We start from the raw sequence: 15907 nt of genomic DNA, 5'->3' as shown, positions 1-15907 counted from the left end.
CTAAATTCGTCACTCTCTCCTCCAAAATTGATAACTTCTCATTCATATCTTGCTGCATTCCCATTATTGCCTCGACTAAGGTGTCAAAGCTTGACCCATTTGAATTATATTGGATTTAATCATCTGTTAGGTTAAAGTTAGTGGAATTAACACGCTCAATCCAAGTGTTTGGTTTGGCACACAATTTAGCTCAACTTGTTGGTCTTGGTTGCTTAACGTATATGACTCTATTAAGAAGTGAAGGACTTGAAGAACTTGAATTTAAAGTGCTAAAATAATAAATAAAAAGATAAAATAAGAAAAATACACAAGAAATGAAGACACAAAAGAAGAGCAAACAAGAACCAATTGAACAACTAAGTAGATTACGGTTTAGTTGTTAATTAGTTTCAAGAATCAAAGAAATGAAAGGAAAAATTAAGAGATGAAATTGATGTGTTTGAACCTGATTTAATGGAGTTTTGAAGTGATGAGAAGTGTTTTAGAAGTTGTATTGATGTTGTCGAAGTCTTGAATTGTGTTCAGGATGCGTTGGGGCTGATTTGAGCTCAATTTGAGGTATTCTGTGTTAAGGTGCATTTGATGAGTTGCTGCAGAAGGTGGGGCGCATGTACAGCACAAATTGGATGCATTAGTACCTATCCCTACTGGTTTTAGGTGTGTTGGACCTGCTGGGTCAGACCAAGAGCATCTTGGACGCAGATGCAAGGTAGGTCACCCGCCCCTCTCTCTTGAAATGACCCTTTTCCCTCTAAATGGTCCCCCTTATACTCTCTTGTGGAATGTTCTTTAGGTAATTGTAAAAAGACTTTTTTAAAACTTTTTAATCACTTTTGAGGATCAAACAACCACCTTTTGAAGAAAATTCCCCTTGAAGATTTGAATTTCTCCAAGAACACTCAAGAACACCAACAACTTCAAAATGCTCTAAATCTTCAACCCTTGCTCAGAATGCGGTGAAATTTTGAGCTTAGGCTATTTTAAACATTCTAAAAACATTAAAATGATCAATTTCCTCATATTATCAACCAAAAATTCCATACTTTAACTCCACCTTCAACCTTTAAACTTGAGTTTCTCAACAATGGTAGACTCTCCGATTCACCTCCGATTGAGCTCAAATTCAAGGTTTAGACTCTAATAGTGTTAGGGAACAATAATATAACACCAAAACACAAGAAAAAAAACAAAATCAAAGACTAAAAATTTGACCAAAAGGCAAAAATATGAATAGTGATTTTTTTTTTGAATTTTCGATTTTCTAACACAACGATACCTAAGACTTGAATTATGGGAACGATTCTAAACTCGGATCTGATACCAAATGATATGAGATGTAAAACATGAAATTAGAAACAACACGAAAATAAGGACAACAAAGGAAAATGAAGCAATAACATAAAGGATAGATAGAATGACACAAGAGAAGGAACACAAGCAAACCACAATTTACTAAATTGAGGCCCTCAAACATAATTCGACTACAAACACCAATTCTCCTACGAAGACCAAGAGGGACATTGAACCCTCACAACCCACGTTTCTATACAATATGTAAGCTCTCAAAAAATATAACATAAACACTTGCAAGTGTTTTTCAAAACATATCCACAATCATCTACCTAAAATTGAAAGAAAACTAGCTATTTATATCCATGGGATATTTATTACACAATGGGCCCAAAAGTGACCTTAAAATATATTGGGCCTAAAAGTGACCCAAAGCCCAAAACATAACAAAGTAGTTTTGATCACAATATTCCTCTTCGTCCTTAAACCGTGGCCATGATACACTTTCATTTGTATCATAAATCATCCCCTAAGTTCTATTAGTTTTAAAACTTAATCAATGGGAAATGACCAAGGAATGTTAGGCTAACTTACCTTAGCTTCAACAGATGATTCCTCACTTTTTGTTCTCTTCAACCTCTCAAAATAGGGTAAAAATGGTGAAGGAAATGATGGAAAATTGGGTGAGAAGTGGGATTTCAAATCTCATAGGTGTTGCTTAAGTAGTCACCCAGTTGCTTAAGTGGCTCCTATACCACTAAACTAGTCTATCATGAGGCACATGTATTGTTTAAGTGATGCCTAGGCTGCTTAAGTGATGTTTGGCCAAGGCCGCTAAAGCAACCCAAAGTTGCTAAAGCAACGCACACTTAAGCGATCAAATGATTACTTCAGTGACTGTGAAAACATCATACATCAAAGTTTCTAATTTTAAAATGGACTTCGACCAGGTGCTCGAAATTTATTCAGAACCCCATGCGATCAAACAAACTATGATACCACCACTTATTCCCCTAGAAAGTCAGTCATCTGAACTCTCAACATAAACTTCAGATCTTTAGTACTTTTTCTAGAATGTAAAGAGGACGTAAGTCCCATTTTCATCCTATAAGTGGATCCCCTGCAGCACTTCTAATGTTGGGTATATTTATGCATTCTAGTGTTATTATTCTAGCTTATTTAGCCTTATTTTGAGGATTATTCATGTGATATATGTGTTGATAATGATATAAATAAGCATCTAAGTGTACAAATATGTACTTACAGTGTTTAAAGGTGTTTTCAAACAAGTTTGGGTATAAATGAATCATTTAGAGTTCAATCTAGGAAACTAGTGTTACTAGCTTAAGCTAGGTGCTTGTCTAGTCTATCTGGATGGATTCTAATGGGTTAAATGAGTTCTAAAGGGTTTAATAGTGTATTTATATGTGTAACAACTTGTTTATAATGTGCAATGGTCAGTTGGATCAAGCCAAGAGTCAAAATAATACGTTAGAAATCAAAGTGAATGAAGCCTATGCTTAGCTCGTGTTTCTAGTTCTCTATCTGGGATGTTGTGCTGTTTTGAGTTATAAATTATTGTATTTTATTCTATAGTATTCTTGTTTGATGGATTATGATGATAAATAAAGGATATACAAGTTTCAAATCAAGTGGAAACAGCTCAAAAAGGTTTGGAATGGATCAATAGAAGCACAATACACAACTTGGACTCAATTTGGACACATGGAATGTCCAGGGCGAGTGAGAGATCATGAAGAGGCCTCTTGCATGTGCTACATACCAAAAGCCTCAGAAGCCACCAAAAATAGTGTGTCTCCGTGATTTGCCCACGATGCGGGCTCTATTCCGGCGCAATGGAGCCCGCGGTGAGCCCTTCATTTCAGTGCTCTCGTGCCTTAGAAAATATTTTGAGAACAACTTCCAGTGGGAGCCCATGAAGCGGGATCTATTCTAAGCCTGACATGCATGCTGAATTCTTGTCCAACATGGCTTTGGATTATCCTTTTTTTTTTTTTTTATAAATACATCCTTATAGATGTTTTTAATCATTCTTGGACGTCTTGGAGCGTTGAGGGATGCTATAAATTCATCTATTAGGTTTTACATTGTTTCTTTAGTTTTATTTTAGATTATATCATGAATTCAACTTTTTGCACCATGATTATGACTATGAGTGGCTAAGAACTCCCTTTTTGGGGTTAAATCCAAGATCTTGAGTACTATTATTTTGGATTAAATTCGTTTGATTTGCTTATCATTGTTATTTGTTTGTTTATTATTGTATTAACTATTTTAAGGATTATCTACCCTTAGAATACATCAATTTTCAACCTAGTGATCTTGGGAGAGGGAAAAGGGAGATAGAACATGTGAATAAATAAAGTATGGTTCTTGTTTCTTTATAAAATAATGAATTTAAATTAGTATTTAGGATAGGATGTACTTAGATGCCTTACTTGATTTAAACATAGAATGATAGCTTGAAGTACTTAATTGAGCTATTACATCCCCGCTCAACGATGTAGTTGTAAGGTTCAAATTAGGTAAAAGATTAGAGGTCAGGAGACCATAATCATGCAATTAACCCTACGAATCAACGACCAAGATAAGCACGTTAACGAATGAAATTCAATAACATAGTGTGATTTTTCAAGTGCTTTAACCCTGGGTTTTCTCCTATTGATTGTTCCAAGAATTTTATTTACGCATTGTTTACTTTTCTTTATTTCTAATGTTCAAAACACTTGTTGGTTACTTTGTATCAATTAAATCTAAATTGTGAACCAGAATAGAACTGCTGTTAGGTTAAGTCTTTGTGGGATCGATACTTGGCTTCTTGAAGCCGACTTTACTACTTGATAAGTACACGTACACTTGCGTGTGCACTTAGGAACTATCAAGTTTTTGGTGCCGTTGCTAGGGACCTGCAATAGGCTACTATTTTATTTTTGTTTTGCTCTTTTAGATTTCTTTGGTGTTTTTACTCTTGGTCTTGGTTTTGTGATTGTAGGAAATAGGTTTTAAGTTTAGGAAGCTGGCAAGGGATAGGGATTTGGTTGAACCAAGCCCCGAACCCGAACAACACTTCTATAAATAAAGTTGAGACTCAATCCGTCTCCCCTAATTTCTCCTAATAGAAGAAGACCAAATAGTTCCTGCTCTAATAGCTGAAGAACAAGCAGCCCGCAGGACTGTTAGGGAAGTGGCTGTCCCACTTTTGACGAACTTGACTTCCCTAATTCAAAGACCGGCTATTGGGGGGAATTTTAAGTTAAAGCACAATATAGCGCAACTTCTAATCAGCAGTGGACAATTTGCAAGGCTTTCACATGAGGATCCACAAGTCCACTTGATGAATTTCATTGAGCTTACTGACATATTTATTCCGACTGGGGTGAATACAGATTATGTGAGGCTGACACTATTTATCCATTCTCTGTTGGGGAAAGCTAAAATATGGTTGAATGCGGAGCCAGCCAATTCAATTATGTCATGGGACGGCTTAGCCAGAAAGTTCCTCATTAGATTTTTTCCATCTGGCAAGACTGTAAGGATTCACAGTGAGATAGTCAGTTTCAAGCAAAATCCATACAAAATCCTTAATCATGCTTAGGAACGGTTTAAGGCTCTTCTTCGGTACTGTCTACATCACCAATATTCTAATGAGGTACTTATTCATACTTTTGTAGAAGCTCTTGATCATAATACGAAGATTTTGTTAGATTCAATTGTAGGTGGTTAAGAACTGGAGTTGACTTATGATGAGCTGTACACATTATTAAACCACATAGCACAAGGAAATCCCAAGTGGAATTCAGATTCTAGAAGCCATGAAAGGAATTGCAGGCTTATAAGAGGTGGACCAGTTCACTGTGTTATCAGATCAGGTTGCTGCATGACAAAACATGATTAACACTCAGTTTAGCAGCTTGAAATTAGGAGCTCCACAACCTACAACAACAGTCAATATAGTTCAGCAAATTAGTGGTTGGTGTGAGATCTGCGAAGATATGGCCATTCAGTGGCCACGTGTGCTACAAATTAGGAATTAGTAATGTATACAGGCAATGTTAAAGGCCAAGTTATGGTTATTCCTACAACATGAAGTGGCAGACTCAGCCAAAGAACGTGCAACAACAACAAATTCAGCAACCAAAGGCCCAAGGGAATCAGTCAACTAGCAACATGTAAGAGATGTTGAAGGAACTTTTAGCTAATCAAGCATAGTTGAATGTGGACATGAAAAATTCAAAAGTGGCCCAGAGGAGCTTAGAGTTGCAAATGGGATAGTTACAACAAGCATTAAATATTAGGCCACAAGGTGGTTTGCCAGAAGATACAAAAAATCCAAAGCAGGTTATGACAATCACCTTGAGAAGTGGTAAAACACTTCAATGATAACCTCCAAAGGTAACTAAGGAGGTAGATGAAGATTTAACTCCCCCATAGGTTTTTGAAAATTTTGTTGAAAAATCCAGGAAGTCTGAGTAATTAAAACAAAATGTTGCTAAAGATGAAGTAAAGAAAATACTGCCACTACCCTTCCCTTAGAGGCAAATAAAAGTGAAGGAGGATGCCATGTTTACAAAGTTCTTTGATATATCTAGAGAAATTCATATTAACTTAACTTTGTTAGAAGTTTTGCAGGGTATGCCCAAGTACGCAAAGTACTTGAGGGATATGGATGCTAATAAGGTAAAATTGCAGCATGTGGGGGAGATAACACTCACTGAAGAGTGTAGCGCTGTAATGACATAGAAAATCCCCAAGAAATTGAGAGATTTAGGAAAGTTTACTCTACCTATCCAAATTGTTAGTAAAGTGGTCCATGCACTGAGTGACTTAGGGGTGAGCATAAATCTGATGCCCCTATCCTTGTTTGAAACATTGGGCTTGGGAAGCATAGACAGACCACTGTGGTTTTGCAGCTGGCAGACGGGTCCATGTCATATCCAGAAGGAATAATAGAGAATGTCCTCATAAAGGTTGGTAAATTTATTATTCCTGCTGACTTTATTGTTCTTTATTTTAAGTCAGACGAACAGGTACCAATCATCTTAGGGCATCCATTCTTAGCAACTAAAGAAACATTGATAGATGATAGAGATGACACACTTCAAATGAGGGTAGAGGATAAAGAAATGGTATTTGTTATTTACAAAGCACCCAATATAACATCCCACTATAAAGATTTGTCTATGATCAATGTTATTAAAGGAGACACGTATAGGGTGGTTAGTCCACAAAAGACCTCATCAGACTACCTGATTATGTAACCTAAAGTTTTACCGCCTAAGCCTTACATGATAAACGTTGATAAGCCTAAAAAGGCTAGAGTTGATAAATGCGTGACTCTTGAAAATTCACACCCAAGTGGTGTGAAAAGAATAAGAAAATAGCCTCCAAGTGTAAGGAAAAAGATAAAGGAATTTGGTTGAATTGAGCTGGGTCGTACCGCGACACTAAATCAGTCGCTTCTTGGGAGGCAATACAAGTTAAATAGGTATGTTTTCGTGTTAGTTATTAGTTTTTTTTTTTACTTCACGTAGGTTTTTGTTTTGGTTGAGTCACAGGTTGATAGGAAGTTTGAGTACCAAAAACCTGAGCTAAAGAGCATGGCAAAGACTAAGTATGGGGTCCTACGAACCTCCTTTATGTGTGAAGATGCTTCTAGCTAGGCCTAGAGGCCTCAAGGAGTATTTTTATCTCTTACCTTTAAAAGTTTACGTTGGGGACAAAGTAGATTTTTAAGTGTGGAGTGGGGAAATTCTAAAATTTTGGCTCAATTTAAATCTTCTTGTGTAAGATATTCTTGTTGGTGTTATTTTTGATTGCATGGTGCAAGTGTTTTATTTGTAAAAAGCATGTTGAATGAGTGAATTGCTATTTTTGAAACTCTTAGGCTCATGTTTGTGACTCAAGTACTTGTTGGCTTAAATTTGAATTCATGTTATTGTTTGGTTGAGAATCTATGATGATCCTATGTGAGTTGAGAATATGCCATGTGTGATGTGAGGTATTTGTATATTACTTATTTCATGTGATGTCTAGAACTTTCCCGGTGTGTGTGCAAAGAAAAATAGAGATTGTGAGTTTAGGAGATGATATAGGCTTCTTTGATAGCATTATTTTATACCTTCTTTTTGTCTTACCCCTTGTGCATTATCCTAGTTAACCTTCATTGATCCTTTAGATTTTTCTTTGGCAACCATATAAGTATCCAATCCCTTCTTTGATAGACCATAATTGATCCAAAAAGCTCTTAGGTGCTTTAATAAAAAATTAATTGAGTAAGGAGTTTGAGAGATAAGAGGGAAAATGTGAATTTGATACCCCAATATAATAGTTATTGGTGTTGATAATTGATGTGTGGTGGATTGGTGTGATATAATTTATGCTAGAAATATTGCCATGGTTTTAAAAAAAGAGAGATTGATTCACGTGGTAATAAACTATATGTCCACCAAGTGTTTGTGAAAATGCTTAAAAGAGATGGGGTAAAAACAAAAGATATGGGTGGATGAAAAAGTGTAATTTGGTTGTTGGAGATTGATTTTAAATGTATAATGTAGTGTATTAAAGAGCTTAGAGAGGTTAGTCACTATTCTCAAATAGTTCCTACCCGTCCCTTAGCCTATGTTACAACCCAAAAAAGTCCTAATTGATCCTAAGCTTTACATTCTAATATTAGTGGAGCACTACACTAAGGGAAAGCTTATGGTCATTTTGTGTAACTTGTGAATTCTTTGTGAGAGTAAACGTAATTTGATTCTTGTAACCATCATGTTACAAAGTGATTTTATATGAGTGATTATGGGTAACTCTCTTATTGTGAGGGGCACATGTTTGATGAATATGGGTGATTTGTATGATGTCTTTGATTGAATGATAAGCATGAGTTTGCCAACTAGGTAAGTCAATTCTTGTAGCTAGGATGTTTTGGAGTAGTGTTCACGAGTTTTCAATTGTGTAAATAACATGCTTAGTGTAGTAACTTGCATTCTATGTAATCATTATTGTACTAGCTTAAGTGTCTTGCATGTAGTAGCAGTGTGGATTTTACTTAGGTTATTATGCTTAGAGTTAAGAGTTGCTCGATGACGAACAAGGCTTTAAGTGTGAGGCGGTGATATTGGGTGTATTTATGCATTCTAGTATTACTGTTCTAGTTTATTTAGCCTTGTTTTGAGGATGATTCATGTGATATATGTGTTGATAATGATATAAATAAGAATCTAAGTTTCCAAGTATGTGGTTACAATGTTTAAAGGTGTTTTCAAACAAGTTTGGGTTTAAATGAATCTTTTAGAGTTTAATCGAGAAAACTAGTGTTACTAGCTTGAGCTAGGTGCTTGTCTAATCTATATCGATGGGTTCTAATATGTTAAATGAGTTCCAAATAGTTAAATAGTGTATTTATATGTGTAAAAACTTGTTTATAATGTGCAAGGGTCATTTGGATCAGGCCAAGAGTCAAAACAATAAGTTAGAAATAAAAGTGATTGAAGCCTATGTTTAGCTCGTGTTTCTAGTTCTCTATCTTGGATGTTGTGTTGTTTTGAGTTCTCAATTGTTTTATGCTATATTATGCTTTATTGATGGATTATGATGATATATGAAGGATATACAAGCTTCCAATCAAGTGTAAACAACTCAAAAACGTTTGGAATGGATCAATAGAAGCACAATACACAACTTGGACTCAATTTGGACAACTGGAATGTCCAGGTTGAGTTGGAGCGCAGGAAGAGGACTGTTGTGTGTGATACACACCAAAACACTCAGAAGTCACCCACAACAATGTGTCCCCATGATTAGCCCACGTTGTGAGCTCTATTCCGGCACAATGGAGCCCGTGACGCACCCTCCATTTTAGTTCTCCCGTGCCTTAAAAAATATTTTGAGAACAACTTCCAGTGGAAGCCCATGATTAACCTGTGATGCAGGATCTATTCTAGGCCTGACATGCATGCTGAATTCTTGTCCAACATGGCTTTGGATTATCCTTTTTTTTATAAATACATCCTTATAGATGTTTTTAATCATTCTTGGACGTCTTGGAGCATCGAGGGGCTGCTATAACTTCATATTTTTGGTTTCACATTATTTCATTAGTTTTATTTTAGATTATATCATGAATTCAACTTTTTGGATCATGATTATGACTATGAGTGGCTAAGAACTCCTTTTTGGGGTTAAATCCAAGAACATGAGTACTATTGTTTTGTATTAGATTTGTTTGATTTACTTATCATTGTTGGTTTTTTGTTTATTCTTGTATTAACTATTTTAAGGATTAGCTACCCTTAAAATACATCAATTTTAACCTAGACATCTCGGGAGAGGGAATAGGGAGACAGAACATGGGAATAAACAAAGTATGGTTTTTGTTTCTTTATAAAATAAGGAATTTGAATTAGTATCTACGATAGGGATGTACTTTGATGCATTACTTGATTCAAACGTAGGATGACAGTTTGAAGAACTTAATTAAACTATTACATCCCCAATCAACAATGTAGTTGTAAGGTTCAAATTAGGTAAAATATTAGAGGTTGGGAGACCACAATCATGCAATTAACCCTGCGAATCAACAACCAAGATAAGCAAGTTAACGAATGAAATTCAATAACATAGTGTGATTGTTAAAGTGCTTTAACCTTGGGTTTTCTCCCATTGATTGTTGCAAAAATTTTATTTATGCATTGTGTACTTTTCTTTATTTCTAATATTCAAAACTTTTGTTGGTTACCTTTGCATCAATTAAATCTAAATTCTGAACTAGAATAGAACCGTTGTTACTTCAAGTCTCTGTAGGATTGATACTTGGCTTCTTGAAGGCCACTTTACTACTTGATAAGAGCACGTACACTTGCATGTGTGCTTAGGCGCTGTCAACTTCATCATATTTTTATTCTCTTTCCCCAAAACCTGGTTTCCTACAAAACAAACATAAAAACATATAACATCTAACAAAAAGGACCTAAGTACTTGCATAATCTTTGGTTTTAAGCATCGAAAGTGCCATGAACCCATGGCACATCAACACCCTCAACATAGAAATTTTGCATGTCCTCAGGCAATATACACATAATAAACAATATGATGCTTAACTAAGAGAAACGTAAGGCACCTACAACATTCAATTCAATTGCTCAAATACTCTTACCCCATCCTATTTCTAATTTTTCAAAATAATTATGTGGATTTATGTGTAACAACAATATGATCCAAAGGAATCAAGCTATGATATTACATTAGCAACAAACAATCCAGCAAATATACATGTTACACTATCCGAACAGATAAAAAGTTAATAACACAATCCATGTATTCTCATAAGAAGAAGTCCCATTTCTCACAAAATCATCATGCATGTCAATTCAAGGGACTATTTCAAAACACTCACTCTCACAAAAGATGTTCCATTAAATTTTCATAGAAAACAATAGGCTTGCCCTTAATTTCTAACCTGAGTTGTTCATATAGTTGTACTAGGATTACTATAGGGCTTTACTCAGCTTATAATGCAGGCTTGGGGGAAGGTGTGGTACATTTAGGATCTCAGACTCAACCTATGATATACCACTGCCCACTAAAACTGTACTGCAAGTGAAGCGCGATGCCTTTTTTATCTGTCCCTTTTCCTCAACCCATGAGGAATCAATTCCAACTCAGCTATTTGTATGGCTATCCATCTATCCAAATAAAGTCTCTATGATCTATACTCTGGGTCCCTAAGAGTGTGCCTACTCCATGCAATACATATGCTATAATCAAAATCGGATGTCATGGTTAGCCCCAAATAATTCATCCTAATTAATACTATATGGATAGTTGCCGTAGAACTGTCAACTTTAACCCCTCTGACCAATGTGTGGGTTAGCTTGAGATTCTCAACTGATCTACCCTTTGTTGGGGTATCCCAATATATAGTAGAGGCATATGATGCATAGTATTCCTAAACTAGAGTCTAGCTATATAAACTGAGAGATGGGTGATCCACCCAAATCGATATCTCTCGAAAGAGGCCTATAGATCTGGAGCTCTTGCTTACCCAGTCAACTCAATCTCGACCTCTCCTGCTATAATGTGTTTTGGGTGCCCCAACTCTATGATGAAACTATATCACTCAAAAAGTTATTGAATTCTCTCTACACACCATCTTAGAATAGGCACAACTGATATATGTGTGGAGTCAGACTGCAGGGCAACAGGAACAGAAGAACTAGGCTAAGTGTCTTGTGCAACCGTTGAGTACCCGTGATGATGATGATGATATCTCTTATAGAAATAGAGCTACACCATTCAGATTGGGGTGCATCTAGGCCTGATGTTGACTCAATCTTCCAATCAGATAAATCATCCAACACCTCCTTAGATGGCGAGACGATTGTATCCTTATTCTCTAGAACCCAAAACTGACCCTAACTCAACCTTATCCTCTTCGGACCCTAATCTTGACTGTACCTTCTCCTTCGAACAAGCAGTTGAATCATTCTCTTTCCCCTTAAAGCAGAGAAGTTAGATGGTAATTCTCTTGGATTCTTTATTTGGTGACCAATCTAAATGAAGGTCACTAGTGCAAGCTGTACCCCTATTTGTGGTTCCTGTAAGGCCTATGAAGGTTGTGATAGTGTGGGCTGCGTGCCCAACTCATCAAAAATTTTTGTAGCTATAGGCTATCTCTGTGATCTGCCCCTATTCTGTCAAGGGACCAATGGTTTATCTAGGCTCATGGGGTACTCCTCAATGGGACCACTCCGTTTAGAAAACTCGTCGTGTAGCCTAGACTGAAATCCCTTATTTTATGCATCTTTTGGTGCCATGGTACCTAAAAAAGTAGCTGTTAGCTCTTGAAACACAAGAACGAAATACAAAATTTGAAAAAAATCTGACAACTCAAGTGAGGGGTTACCTATAGCCCCAATCTACGGGCCGTAGGTAGTACTTATTGTGGTTGTAGGTACCCTCATAAGTACCAGACAATGCCCTAAAGATTTAGGGATTCAGGTTTGCTACTTAGGAGGTCACTTACGCCCTCGTAGGTACTACTGATGAGGCCCGTAAGTTCCTTCATAGGTATTCCTCTGAGCTAAGTCAATTTTTCCTCAAAAATTTCATCCCAACACAGTTAAAATTTCAATTTTAGCCCAAGTTCAAACACCACAACATGCAATATTTAAAGTTCAACCAATATTGCACATGTATTTTAGTTTTTTTTATCTCATTATTCAACTTGTACTTCAGTTAATTGTGTGATCACAGGTTTCCCAAACAAGAATTATGCAGTAAATTCAATTTTTTACTTAATTTTAGGCTCCACAATGTTCAAGAATCATGATAGTTAACCAAATGCAGGGCTATATCAAGAATTATCTCAAGATAAATGATTTACATGTTTTTACTTAGATTGTAAGGTCCCGCAAAGTTCCCTCGTAGTTTGACCCTTAAGGCATGTCGAGTGAGGCGTGATTCCAGCCCTAAAAGATTGAGAAATGTCTTCCTAAGTGAGTATCATGTTAACCATATAAAATTTCCCTAATTTCAACTTTCTATCACACAATAAGTGGCGCTTTGATGACTTTCTATCGGGTTCCCAGTTCAATTTTTTTTCCAGATTCGTGTAACAGCCAAAAAGGGCACTTTGGACTTTTTCCAAGCCTATAAAACCGTGTAAACCCCAAATCAAAGCCAATTACAAGCATCCTATAAGGTTTTTGTTAAGTTTTCTCTCATAAAAAACCCTAAGTATCCAAAACCTCTTCTAAGAATCTCAAGAATCCACCATGGATTTTCTAAATTGAGTCAAGATTCAAGGTTCCCAAGTCAAGGGCCTCAAGAACCCACATTCAAGAGAACAAATAGATTTCCAAAAACGAGAGTTCATCCAAAGCTTCTAATTCAAGGTATGTGGGGTTTTGAACAAGGGTAACCCTTTCACCCTTGTGCCCAATAGGCTTATTTACATTATGAATTTCCTAAAATCTATGAGGTTTTTACATGAATTTGAATTGGGGGTTTTTCACCCATTACTATTGAATGCATTATCAGGATATTTCCCATGAATTAAGAGTCAGATGGCATGATTTCTTCATGTTTTATTGAGAATTTATAGCTTGGTATAAACCGCATGATTTTACTCCTTGAGAAGCTAATATTTACAATGTTCAGATATTGAAGCATATGACTATGTTGAGATTTTGAGATAAATTGCTGAAATTCCTAGGCATTCCGCATGACTTATGAATCTATATGCTATATATTATGCTTTTGATGAGCTTTAACTTGACATTGAACTATGGGTTAGTAAACCCTATTTGAGACTTGTGAAATTATGAATTCTTGTGCTATAAGCACCCCATGGTTTGAGTATTTTGAGATGATTTAGAAATGAATTGACCTAATGGTCTGAAAGCTTTGAAATCCACTTCATCATATGAGATTATCGATTTGATTATTGGGTTCGTGGTGAACCATGAGATTATTCTAAAAGTGGATTTTTATAAGATGAGCCCAAATAATCTAAAGGGAGTAGTACTTAGCACCGAGCGGGTAAGTCACTATGGTTTCTTACCCCAAAACTATGTGCGACCGTAGGTTGGGCCTGAGACCGAGTTTGTGATGATTATGATTGGGCTAGAGGCCGAGTTTCATTTAGTAATCACTAGACCTAGGTTATACTCCCTGGCAATAGTATGACTCTCCTCCCCAACGTGGGGTCTCCTCCTCAGGAGGACAAACGTTGGACTCCATATGGCTTGCATTGTTTATATTGGTTATGAGAACCTCCCTTGCCTTTTAAAACTTTGAGATCAAATACTTATTTTCCTTTCCTATAGTCTACTTTCCTAAATGGTTGAAATGCAAAGATTTTCCCAAACCAAGGTATTTTCTTGATGAGAGTTATTTTCCTAAATGATAGCATCTTCCTTTGTTATGGTACTTTTCATAAAGCTTTGAGATAAGTTATTTCCTTAAGCTAGAATACTTTTCCATTTGAGATAGCATGATTTTTCCTAAAGCTTGAAATGAGATAATTTCCTAAAGTGAATGAAATACCTTCAAGTATATTTTTCGACTCATATGATTCCGATTTCCAAGTATACGTGTTCTAAATGGTTATGAAATATTGAGCATTGAGAAGGTTTTACTCTCTATGAGACATATGCATGAGTTGAAAGTATTGTTCAAAGTCCCTTAGACTTTGGGTATTAAGAATAAGAGAAGATTTCTGATTTTAAGGGTAAAGAGCGATGACTCACGAGATTTGTGTTGCATGCCTCATTCTACATGATTTATGATCTTTATATTTTATACTTGTTCAAGCCATGTGAGTCGTTTCAATTTGCATACATAATTTGATTGAAGAAGATCGATACTATTTTTATACATATGCATTCACCCCCGCATACTCAGTACATCTCAAAGTACTAATTCACATATATGTCTATGTGCTACATTGTCTTATAATGTAGGTTCAGGTGCTCAGTACTAGCCTCATCCGTCATTCTTTGAGTACCTTGCCTACGTTTTCTACAATTGTGAGTCCTCATGGTTTGAGGATCGATCTTTAGATATTTTATGTATTTGAGAGACTATGTTTTATCTTTAGTTCATTTCGAGTCAGTTGGGGACCTGTCCCAACGGCTCTCTAGTTTTAGATTCGTAGAGGTTTTGTCAGACTAGTATCATACTTGTGATGTGTCGAGGGTTTGATATTGTGGTATTGTTGAGGTTTCTCTGTATTGTGGTCATATGGACTGAGTATCTTTCCCGTATTTCCTTTCATGTGACATGACTATGCGAGTGTTGAGTCTATTTCATCTTGAATTGAGTGTTATTGGTAGAAACTGGCTCTAAGGGTTAGCTTGGGGCTACTTGTAGCCTTAAGAACCATGTGACATCCTGGGAGAGAATTTTGGGTTGTAACAGCCAAGAATTTTTTACCTGGATTTAAGAAATCCAGAAGTAGAAGAAAAACAAGTGAAAATAGCCCTTCTTTGATGAAATTTTACGTGTAAGTGAGGAACAAGAGAGAGGATTTTTGAATTTTATAGATTAAGAGGGAAGTTGAGGAGTTTGATTATAAGTGGGAGTTTTAAATTTTGAAGAAGTGTGTGTAACAAATCAGTTTTGGAGGTTTTAAAGGTAAAGGTTGGGTCGGATCGGGCCGGTTCGGGTCACATGGGCCCGACCAACCTTTTTGAAATATTGACCCTCAGATTTTTGGTCAACTTATGGAGCCACTTATGAACCGTAAGTACTACTTATGATCCCTGTAAGTGGGTCCATAAGTAGGACCTGCAACTTGATTTTGTCTTTGATTTCTTCGATCCTACTTATGTGGTCGTAGGTTCTACTTACGACCCTCGTAAGTGGGTTGCTAGGTACAACTTTAGAGACCCAAAAATCCCTCAAATTTCTTTCTAACGCCTATGACAACACTTACCTATTGTAGGTTGGACCTACGATCCCCGTAAGTAGGGTCGTGGCTCTACTTGCCTGAACTTGTCTAAATTTTGAAGTTTTTACCATATTCCAGGTATTTTACCATCTTATAACTTTGCAAAACAGAAAACAAAGTGAACACTAATAACTTAGGTTGCCTCCC

Source organism: Capsicum annuum, unplaced genomic scaffold (genome assembly GCF_002878395.1).
Source record: "Capsicum annuum cultivar UCD-10X-F1 unplaced genomic scaffold, UCD10Xv1.1 ctg2682, whole genome shotgun sequence".
Classification (NCBI taxonomy): domain Eukaryota; kingdom Viridiplantae; phylum Streptophyta; class Magnoliopsida; order Solanales; family Solanaceae; genus Capsicum; species Capsicum annuum.
The sequence above is the reverse complement of the archived record's forward strand: the minus strand, read 5'-3'. Positions refer to the sequence as shown.